General features: G+C 43.0%; 1 long non-coding RNA gene and 1 pseudogene across 1 annotated transcript in view; one reads left to right on the plus strand and one right to left on the minus strand.

The window, feature by feature from the left end:
• Window positions 1-11,953, minus strand: part of LOC116698801 (contactin-associated protein-like 4) — a 421,932-nt pseudogene that overhangs the window by 274,168 nt on the left and 135,811 nt on the right.
• Window positions 8,793-11,953, plus strand: part of LOC116698809 (uncharacterized) — a 14,724-nt gene continuing 11,563 nt past the window's right edge. The window contains exon 1 of the long non-coding RNA XR_004334306.1: window positions 8,793-8,824. This is a non-coding gene — a long non-coding RNA (uncharacterized LOC116698809). The remainder of the gene's footprint in view (window positions 8,825-11,953) is intronic.

The following is an 11,953-nucleotide window of genomic DNA, read 5'->3' on the forward strand; positions in this document are numbered from 1 at the left end:
CAACACCTTCTGAGGCGGCAAAAATCCCACACAAACGTCTCACTCTGTGCCCCAAAGCTGTGGATCATTACAGAGCTTCTGATTTGGGCTGAATATATGACAGGCATGGAGCTTTATGAGAGTCAATAGCTGAAATGATTACACCCGCCTGTTTTCTGATAAGAGCTGTCAGTGTCTTCTCTCCATAATCCGATCTGAGCTGCGGTATATAACAGCAGACAAGATGAACGAGGGGATTCTGCCTGGAAGACATGTGCAGAATGATGAAGGAAAGAGTCACAGACTATGATGTAGTTTTAGACTCGACTTTATAACAAGGCCCTAGACCCCGCTGACATGGCTCTTAACCTTCTCCCCCATCCTAGACACTTTGCATTCACCACATCCTGGACTAGGTTTTTCTGCATTGCACATTCTATATATTCTAAACTTTTGCACATTGCTAGAGGTGGAAAAAGTACAAGAAATTTCCTAAAGGTGCCCTGCCACACAAACCATTTTTTTGAAATATCTTAGGTCCATTGTGCGTGTGTTTTGGGTGTGAAGTGAAGATGAACTGTACACTCCTCTGTCAGATCTAGTCTTTCTAGAAAAGAAATTAAGAGGAAATCAGGCCAATTAACAACAGCTGGTCAGTCTGACGTTCATGTTGCCTGAGCTCATAACTATTCATGAACGGGTAAAGGTGTTGATAGCCAGGCTCTCATGGTTAGGGTTAGCCAATCAGAGTCAAGCAGCTTAGCTTGTATGTTAATGAAATGGCCCAAATGGGATGAGTTTCCTGCAGGCTTTGTAAACCACGTAGAAGGGCTTTTTTCTGCAAGAAATGTTACAGAGTCCATGGTAGAAATTTACCACAAAGAAATGAAATACGTGTGGCTGGGCACCTTTAAGTAAAAGTACTATTGCATGAACTTGAATGGACCGTTACTTAAGTACAGTGAAATTACCTGAATTAGATTTACTCAAGTCAAATTAAAAGGTAGCTCATACAATTAACTCAGACTAAAAGGTATTTTTTTGACAGAATTCGCATCATTCACCTTAGTAAGTTCCCAGGCGTGATTTATTCTGTAATGCCTTATATGCACATGTTTCATCTGCATTTACTGTTTTATTCATGAATTATGTTTAGTAAGCAAGGCAATCCTTGCGTTACCTACTTTCATACTTTGAATATGTTGATGTTCTGCCACCTGCCTGTACAACCAAACCACACAACCATTGTCTGGTATGCTGACCACTGTAAAACTCCACCCAGTTTAATGTCATGCTCGTGGGCACATAGTTCACACATTAAATTAAAGTTTATTAATTAAAATGAAAGCTAGGTTTGGAAAAATCCACTGATGGTGTAGAGGTACACTTCCCTCTCCTCTCTCATTGCGGCATGAGGCATGGGATACATTGCTTCGGAAAGATGTCGTTTTGCAAAGCCCAAATGTACAGCTAACTCTGCTCTGTGTTTGATTCCAATATTCAGAAAAAACTTTCAAATTCTAGGTTATTGAGAGACCACGTTCTTGAATGTTGTATTCAAGGTGAGAAATAAGCAATTTGATATCTATAAACCTAGTTCACAGTAATTAGTTGCTCTTAGTCCAAGGGATTACGAGAGGCACCAAGTCAATCATATACTTGCATTGGTTTCCTTATTTGACCAGGACTGTATGTAGCAACCAAAAGCTCTCTGTGAGATACAGCGGCATTGTGAGTTGAGTAATTTTATACTTTAATAGGTTATAAAGATGTAAGTAACACTATGTTTATGCAAGTGGCACTTAGTGACTCTCTATCTCACTGAACTCATATTGCTCCGTGCTTACTCTTTCCAGTCATTAGCCAGAAATCAAATCCTCCATTCAATGAAACTCTCAATCCTAAGGTCTCTGCCTCTCTACTCCAACCCTAACATCTGATTCTGTTGAGTTTTGCCATTGAGCTTCTCATTGATCCCTCTGTCTCTCTCTCCACTCGTTCAGACTGTAATCAAGATAAATCATCGCAATAGATGCGTTGACAGGACAGAAGTCCCCTGTTATTTATGGTCTACATCCTAACTTTCTCTCTCTGGATGAAGGTTTTTTTTTTTTTAACCAAGCTGCAGACAAATAAACCCTCTCCCAAAATAAGGAAATATTTCAAATACATTTGGCCCTCACTTCCCCAAACGTTCTTTTTCTCCTTTGAAGTATAATTGTCTCTCCTAAGAATAGCTAATACATTTTTAATGGGCGACTGATATTAGCTTCAAAGTTTCTCTTCCGGTACTTTTGGAGCAGAATCCACTTATTTGACTTGCTGGTGCTCATCAATCATTGATGATGTCTTACTTGAACTGTGGTTTCCTCTGCAGTTTTAAGCATTACACCATTTGGCTCCAGTTCCTGAATGTCATGCAGATACTACCCTAACCCACAGAGACCATGAGAGGAGAGAGAGAGAGAGAGAGAGAGAGAGGTGACTCGGCGGCTCTCTCAGGGGAAAGAGAACGGTGAAATATTTAGACACAGCATGGAGGCGTGGTTGTAGCTGCCATCAGCGGTGCACTCCCATGGTCAGGTTGTTAGAAAGACGCAGCGGCAGATAATGAGATGACAACAAACACCAGACTGTCACAACACCATGCTAAAGATATGAACTGAGCAAACAATATAGCTCAAAATAAATTGATAGTTGTATTTAGTAGAAGCAAAGCTGCAAATTAAATCACCAGAATACCAGACTGGGTGGCTCAGGTCAATTGGACAGTCGGGGTTTGATTTGGCCCTACAGTCCATGTTGTGTCCTGAGTGAGCCACTGGTTGCATATCATTACCCTGAAATTGGCTCCTTGAATCCTGCACTTGCCTCCTTAGTCCCTCCCACCGAGGAGGCACGAGAGCTGCATCTCATGTATCTGATAGCTCCTGGAGGCCTCTTTCTCGGCTGAACCGGAAGTTGTTCTGTCCCTCTTCAGTGAAGGGAGTCTCAAAACTCTTATTCTGTCCCGGGTGAGCGAGCATCAAGGAGGTACAGAGAGCAGCCTTCCTGGAAGCCGTGCAGCTGGAAGGAGTTGCTAACTCCGCCCAAACAGCTGAGAATCCATGTGACGCTTGAGAGGAAAGGACGTATCATCCCTCTAAAACACATCTCCTCCCATGATTTCCTCTTGTCTCTCCCGTGCCTCCTCGGTGGAAGGGAAAGCCGCGAGGAAAGGAGGCAAGCAAAGGAGTCAAGGAGGCAATTTAAGCAATATGAGAAGCACCTTATGAAATCGTGGGAGAGAGAGGGAAACGAGCAAATGTGTTTAAGAGGGATGAGATGTCCTTTCCTCTGAAGCCATACATAAATTTGTCAGCTGTTTGGGGGACTTCCGCTTCACAGCTTCCGTAAAAGCTGCTATCGTGTTTCTTGCCTAGGCTTCTCAATGACTCCTTGATGCTCTGACCTCGGGGTAGGAAGAAGAGCTCTGAGGTGGCCTTCACCGAGGAGGGACAGAAAACTTCGGGTCAGCCGAGAGCTATCAAAGTAGGGTTTGAGATACAGCACTAAACGCCGTAGTACCATGCACCATTGGAGTTAGAATGTGTGTAGAGTGTTATCTGAGAGCAGGTGAGCAGTCTGACCACTAGTGTGTGAATGTGGGTGAATGGTTTCTGTACTATGTTAGAGCGCTTTGAATAGTCTCCAAAGCTGAAAATTTCATCTTTTAACCATTAATGAGGTTCCCCAGCCTGCCTATGGTCCCCAGTGGCCAGAAATGGTGATAGGTGTAAACCGAGCCTTGGAGAAAATGAAAGCTCAGATGGGCCAATCTGGACTCTTCCTCTTATGAGGTCATAAGGGGCAAGGTAACTTCCCTTCCTCTGCTTTGCCGCCCAGAAATTTGGCCACCCATGAGAGAGAGACATCATGGCTTCTAAACGAGCAAAGTGGCAGTTAGTCAAGACCACACCCCCAGCTCTACCTGTGCCCCTCCCTCCTCTCAAAAGTTACAGACTCAGAAAGGGCACATACTAAGGAAGCTCATTGTGGGACGGCTCTAGTGCGGAGGGGTGGGCAATTAATTTTTATCGGGGGCCGCATGCGGCAACCGAGCCCTGCTGGAGGGCCACATGACCATATTCAGTTAAATTTGCTCATATATTTTTTATATACGTAAGACAAAATCATAATAATCATTTCATTTAACTTATAACCTAACTTTATAAAAAAGCAGTTGCTTTTGATGGTTTTATTTAAACTCTTAATCCTTAAATATTTATATTAGGCAGTGTGAAATTAAAAAAAAGAAAACAAAACCATCATGAATAACATGCAATTTATTTTTAACTTGTTCACAATTAACTTTGTTCACAAACAAGGAAAAACAACAAAACAACTTAACAGTTTATAGAAATACTGCAATACAAACAATAACTTGTTATGTTTTCCACCCATTTTTACTTCTTCAGTGCGAATAATCCAGTCTGTTCTGGGCATAAAAGGGCATTGAAATCTGGCTCAATGTCTGAGGTGGTATGCGAAGGACAGCGAGAGGTGCTATCAGTGATTGGGATCTGTGTTTGGATTTGTGAACTTATCACTGAAAGTCTGTTCACATACATGGTGGATCCAAAGAGGACCAGAACATCAGAGCAAGCCCTCAGGAGTGGACAATTCTCCTCTTTGAGGGAGGAGTAAAAGTCCAGCAGTGAGACTGACCTGAAGTGCTCTGCCAGAAGACCATCTGAACCCGCTTGGTGCATTGTCACACTGCAGTAGAAGGGAGAAGAACCATGTGCATTTCACTCTCAAGAGTTTGAAATCTGAAATTGCCCGAAACTCTCAGCAGTGTTCTAACTTGCTGAGTACTTGTGGAGGTGATTGGCTGATATTGTGGCTTCCTTTAGTGTTGGCAAGTGGGTAGAATGTGTCCTTCCTTGGCTTGAGAGAAACTGCAACTTCTCATGAAGGCCGTCACTGCACTGTACATCTCAAGCACAAAACGGCCCTTGCACTGCAGTTTGACATTCAATCGTTCATGAGTGCAGTCACATCTACAGCAAATCCAAGGTCTGCCACCCAGTCTTCATCTGAAGTTCTGGGAGTCATGTCCTTTTTCCCACAGAAATCTGAATGTGGTCTCTCAGGTCCCAGAAACTTTCAGTACTTTGCCAGGCGAGCCACCTGACGTTACTGTGGTAGCTTATGTCACTATGTTCACTCCCATTTTCTCCAAAAGTGCAACAAATTGTCTAGGACAGGGGTCTTCAACGTTTTCCAGGCAAGGACCCCCAAACTGATGGCGAGATGGAGCAGGGACCCCTTAATTTTATTATATGTATAAAATGTGTGTTATATCAAACTGGTCCATATGTGTCATGTGTGCATTGATGACTGAAAGACATTCTGCCTCCATTTATCTGTTACTACAGTGTGTTGAATTCATGTTAATGTGTATTTAAAGACAATTCAATAGTGGAAAAAATTGCAGGGGGTGGGGGGAAATAAAAAAAGTCTAATCAACCAAAACTTTCGCGACCCCCATCAGTACCTCCGCGGACCCCTAGGGGTCGCAGACCCCCGTTGAAGACCCTGGTCTAGGATTTAACGCTCTTGCTCTGATAAAGTTAACTGTTTTAGTTACAGCATCAACAACATGGTTAATTTTTAACACTGTCTTACACAACACTCCTGATGTTATAATACAATGCAAAAATGTCAATTCTGCACGGGGTGAATTTCTGTCACTTTATCCTGCATCCTCTTTAAAAGTCCAACATTTTTCCCCGTCAGTTTGGACAACCATCTGTTGTCACACCTGCCAGCTTGTTCCATTTCAGTCTAACTGTCCAAACACGCCATTACTCTGTGAACAAGTCATTACCTGGGGTTGTCCCTTTAATTGACTGCATGGCTGCCAGCTCCTCCATGATTTGAAAGTGTGGCAGTTATCCACGTAAGAAGATGAGCAGCTGGGGGCGGTGTCACTTACATCGCAAGCTCCCATCCAAAAGAGCTGCGATGTACGTGACACCGCCCAGCTGCTCATCTTCTTACGTGGGATAACTGCACACTTTCAAATCATGGAGGAGCTGGCAGCCATGCAGTCAATTAAAGGGACAACCACAGGTAATGACTTGTTCACAGAGGTAAATGCGTGTTTGGACATGTTAAGACTGAAATGGGACAAGCTGGCAGGTGTGACAACAGATGGTTGTCCAAATCTGACGGGGAAAAATGTTGGACTTTTAAAGAGGATGCAGGATAAAGTGACAGAAATTAACCCCGTGCAGAAATTGACATTTTTGCATTGTATTATACATCAGGAAGTGTTGTGTAAGACAGTGTTAAAAATTAACCATGTTGTTGATGCTGTAACTAAAACAGTTAACTTTATCAGAGCAAGAGCGTTAAATCCTAGACCAGGGTCTTCAACAGGGGGTCTGCGACCCCTAGGGGTCCGCGGAGGTACTGATGGGGGTCGCGAAAGTTTTGGTTGATTAGACTTTTTTTATTTCCCCCCACCCCCTGCAATTTTTTCCACTATTGAATTGTCTTTAAATACACATTAACATGAATTCAACACCTGTAGTAACAGATAAATGGAGGCAGAATGTCTTTCAGTCATCAATGCACACATGACACATATGGACCAGTTTGATATAACACACATTTTATACATATAATAAAATTAAGGGGTCCCTGCTCCATCTCGCCATCAGTTTGGGGGTCCTTGCCTGGAAAACGTTGAAGACCCCTGTCCTAGACAATTTGTTGCACTTTTGGAGAAAATGGGAGTGAACATAGTGACATAAGCTACCACAGTAACGTCAGGTGGCTCGCCTGGCAAAGTACTGAAAGTTTCTGGGACCTGAGAGACCACATTCAGATTTCTGTGGGAAAAAGGACATGACTCCCAGAACTTCAGATGAAGACTGGGTGGCAGACCTTGGATTTGCTGTAGATGTGACTGCACTCATGAACGATTGAATGTCAAACTGCAGTGCAAGGGCCGTTTTGTGCTTGAGATGTACAGTGCAGTGACGGCCTTCATGAGAAGTTGCAGTTTCTCTCAAGCCAAGGAAGGACACATTCTACCCACTTGCCAACACTAAAGGAAGCCACAATATCAGCCAATCACCTCCACAAGTACTCAGCAAGTTAGAACACTGCTGAGAGTTTCGGGCAATTTCAGATTTCAAACTCTTGAGAGTGAAATGCACATGGTTCTTCTCCCTTCTACTGCAGTGTGACAATGCACCAAGCGGGTTCAGATGGTCTTCTGGCAGAGCACTTCAGGTCAGTCTCACTGCTGGACTTTTACTCCTCCCTCAAAGAGGAGAATTGTCCACTCCTGAGGCTTGCTCTGATGTTCTGGTCCTCTTTGGATCCACCATGTATGTGAACAGACTTTCAGTGATAAGTTCACAAATCCAAACACAGATCCCAATCACTGATAGCACCTCTCGCTGTCCTTCGCATACCACCTCAGACATTGAGCCAGATTTCAATGCCCTTTTATGCCCAGAACAGACTGGATTATTCGCACTGAAGAAGTAAAAATGGGTGGAAAACATAACAAGTTATTGTTTGTATTGCAGTATTTCTATAAACTGTTAAGTTGTTTTGTTGTTTTTCCTTGTTTGTGAACAAAGTTAATTGTGAACAAGTTAAAAATAAATTGCATGTGTATTCATGATGGTTTTGTTTTCTTTTTTTTAATTTCACCTGCCTAATATAAATATTTAAGGATTAAGAGTTTAAATAAAACCATCAAAAGCAACTGCTTTTTTATAAAGTTAGGTTATAAGTTAAATGAAATGATTATTATGATTTTGTCTTACGTATATAAAAAATATATGAGCAAATTTAACTGAATATGGTCATGTGGCCCTCCAGCAGGGCTCGGTTGCCGCATGCGGCCCCCGATAAAAATTAATTGCCCACCCCTCCGCACTAGAGCCGTCCCACAATGAGCTTTCCTTAGTATGTGCCCTTTCTGAGTCTGTAACTTTTGAGAGGAGGGAGGGGCACAGGTAGAGCTGGGGGTGTGGTCTTGACTAACTGCCACTTTGCTCGTTTAGAAGCCATGATGTCTCTCTCTCATGGGTGGCCAAATTTCTGGGCGGCAAAGCAGAGGAAGGGAAGTTACCTTGCCCCTTATGACCTCATAAGAGGAAGAGTCCAGATTGGCCCATCTGAGCTTTCATTTTCTCCAAGGCTCGGTTTACACCTATCACCATTTCTGGCCACTGGGGACCATAGGCAGGCTGGGGAACCTCATTAATGGTTAAAAGATGAAATTTTCAGCTTTGGAGACTATTCAAAGCGCTCTAACATAGTACAGAAACCATTCACCCACATTCACACACTAGTGGTCAGACTGCTCACCTGCTCTCAGATAACACTCTACACACATTCTAACTCCAATGGTGCAATGGTACTACGGCGTTTAGTGCTGTATCTCAAACCCTACTTTGATAGCTCTCGGCTGACACCGAAGTTTTCTGTCCCTCCTCGGTGAAGGCCACCTCAGAGCTCTTCTTCCTACCCCGAGGTCAGAGCATCAAGGAGTCATTGAGAAGCCTAGGCAAGAAACACGATAGCAGCTTTTACGGAAGCTGTGAAGCGGAAGTCCCCCAAACAGCTGACAAATTTATGTATGGCTTCAGAGGAAAGGACATCTCATCCCTCTTAAACACATTTGCTCGTTTCCCTCTCTCTCCCACGATTTCATAAGGTGCTTCTCATATTGCTTAAATTGCCTCCTTGACTCCTTTGCTTGCCTCCTTTCCTCGCGGCTTTCCCTTCCACCGAGGAGGCACGGGAGAGACAAGAGGAAATCATGGGAGGAGATGTGTTTTAGAGGGATGATACGTCCTTTCCTCTCAAGCGTCACATGGATTCTCAGCTGTTTGGGCGGAGTTAGCAACTCTTCCAGCTGCACGGCTTCCAGGAAGGCTGCTCTCTGTACCTCCTTGATGCTCGCTCACCCGGGACAGAATAAGAGTTTTGAGACTCCCTTCACTGAAGAGGGACAGAACAACTTCCGGTTCAGCCGAGAAAGAGGCCTCCAGGAGCTATCAGATACATGAGATGCAGCTCTCGTGCCTCCTCGGTGGGAGGGACTAAGGAGGCAAGTGCAGGATTCAAGGAGCCAATTTCAGGGTAATGATATGCAACCAGTGGCTCACTCAGGACACAACATGGACTGTAGGGCCAAATCAAACCCCGACTGTCCAATTGACCTGAGCCACCCAGTCTGGTATTCTGGTGATTTAATTTGCAGCTTTGCTTCTACTAAATACAACTATCAATTTATTTTGAGCTATATTGTTTGCTCAGTTCATATCTTTAGCATGGTGTTGTGACAGTCTGGTGTTTGTTGTCATCTCATTATCTGCCGCTGCGTCTTTCTAACAACCTGACCATGGGAGTGCACCGCTGATGGCAGCTACAACCACTGCCTCCATGCTGTGTCTAAATATTTCACCGTTCTCTTTCCCCTGAGAGAGCCGCCGAGTCACCTCTCTCTCTCTCTCTCTCTCTCTCTCCTCTCATGGTCTCTGTGGGTTAGGGTAGTATCTGCATGACATTCAGGAACTGGAGCCAAATGGTGTAATGCTTAAAACTGCAGAGGAAACCACAGTTCAAGTAAGACATCATCAATGATTGATGAGCACCAGCAAGTCAAATAAGTGGATTCTGCTCCAAAAGTACCGGAAGAGAAACTTTGAAGCTAATATCAGTCGCCCATTAAAAATGTATTAGCTATTCTTAGGAGAGACAATTATACTTCAAAGGAGAAAAAGAACGTTTGGGGAAGTGAGGGCCAAATGTATTTGAAATATTTCCTTATTTTGGGAGAGGGTTTATTTGTCTGCAGCTTGGTTAAAAAAAAAAAAACCTTCATCCAGAGAGAGAAAGTTAGGATGTAGACCATAAATAACAGGGGACTTCTGTCCTGTCAACGCATCTATTGCGATGAGTTTATTTGATTACAGTCTGAACGAGTGGAGAGAGAGACAGAGGGATCAATGAGAAGCTCAATGGCAAAACTCAACAGAATCAGATGTTAGGGTTGGAGTAGAGAGGCAGAGACCTTAGGATTGAGAGTTTCATTGAATGGAGGATTTGATTTCTGGCTAATGACTGGAAAGAGTAAGCACGGAGCAATATGAGTTCAGTGAGATAGAGAGTCACTAAGTGCCACTTGCATAAACATAGTGTTACTTACATCTTTATAACCTATTAAAGTATAAAATTACTCAACTCACAATGCCGCTGTATCTCACAGAGAGCTTTTGGTTGCTACATACAGTCCTGGTCAAATAAGGAAACCAATGCAAGTATATGATTGACTTGGTGCCTCTCGTAATCCCTTGGACTAAGAGCAACTAATTACTGTGAACTAGGTTTATAGATATCAAATTGCTTATTTCTCACCTTGAATACAACATTCAAGAACGTGGTCTCTCAATAACCTAGAATTTGAAAGTTTTTTCTGAATATTGGAATCAAACACAGAGCAGAGTTAGCTGTACATTTGGGCTTTGCAAAACGCATCTTTCCGAAGCAATGTATCCCATGCCTCATGCCGCAATGAGAGAGGAGAGGGAAGTGTACCTCTACACCATCAGTGGATTTTTCCAAACCTAGCTTTCATTTTAATTAATAAACTTTAATTTAATGTGTGAACTATGTGCCCACGAGCATGACATTAAACTGGGTGGAGTTTTACAGTGGTCAGCATACCAGACAATGGTTGTGTGGTTTGGTTGTACAGGCAGGTGGCAGAACATCAACATATTCAAAGTATGAAAGTAGGTAACGCAAGGATTGCCTTGCTTACTAAACATAATTCATGAATAAAACAGTAAATGCAGATGAAACATGTGCATATAAGGCATTACAGAATAAATCACGCCGGGAACTTACTAAGGTGAATGATGCGAATTCTGTCAAAAAAATACCTTTTAGTCTGAGTTAATTGTATGAGCTACCTTTTAATTTGACTTGAGTAAATCTAATTCAGGTAATTTCACTGTACTTAAGTAACGGTCCATTCAAGTTCATGCAATAGTACTTTTACTTAAAGGTGCCCAGCCACACGTATTTCATTTCTTTGTGGTAAATTTCTACCATGGACTCTGTAACATTTCTTGCAGAAAAAAGCCCTTCTACGTGGTTTACAAAGCCTGCAGGAAACTCATCCCATTTGGGCCATTTCATTAACATACAAGCTAAGCTGCTTGACTCTGATTGGCTAACCCTAACCATGAGAGCCTGGCTATCAACACCTTTACCCGTTCATGAATAGTTATGAGCTCAGGCAACATGAACGTGCAGACTGACCAGCTGTTGTTAATTGGCCTGATTTCCTCTTAATTTCTTTTCTAGAAAGACTAGATCTGACAGAGGAGTGTACAGTTCATCTTCACTTCACACCCAAAACACACGCACAATGGACCTAAGATATTTCAAAAAAATGGTTTGTGTGGCAGGGCACCTTTAGGAAATTTCTTGTACTTTTTCCACCTCTAGCAATGTGCAAAAGTTTAGAATATATAGAATGTGCAATGCAGAAAAACCTAGTCCAGGATGTGGTGAATGCAAAGTGTCTAGGATGGGGGAGAAGGTTAAGAGCCATGTCAGCGGGGTCTAGGGCCTTGTTATAAAGTCGAGTCTAAAACTACATCATAGTCTGTGACTCTTTCCTTCATCATTCTGCACATGTCTTCCAGGCAGAATCCCCTCGTTCATCTTGTCTGCTGTTATATACCGCAGCTCAGATCGGATTATGGAGAGAAGACACTGACAGCTCTTATCAGAAAACAGGCGGGTGTAATCATTTCAGCTATTGACTCTCATAAAGCTCCATGCCTGTCATATATTCAGCCCAAATCAGAAGCTCTGTAATGATCCACAGCTTTGGGGCACAGAGTGAGACGTTTGTGTGGGATTTTTGCCGCCTCAGAAGGTGTTG

Source organism: Etheostoma spectabile, chromosome 12 (genome assembly GCF_008692095.1).
Source record: "Etheostoma spectabile isolate EspeVRDwgs_2016 chromosome 12, UIUC_Espe_1.0, whole genome shotgun sequence".
Lineage (NCBI taxonomy): Eukaryota > Metazoa > Chordata > Actinopteri > Perciformes > Percidae > Etheostoma > Etheostoma spectabile.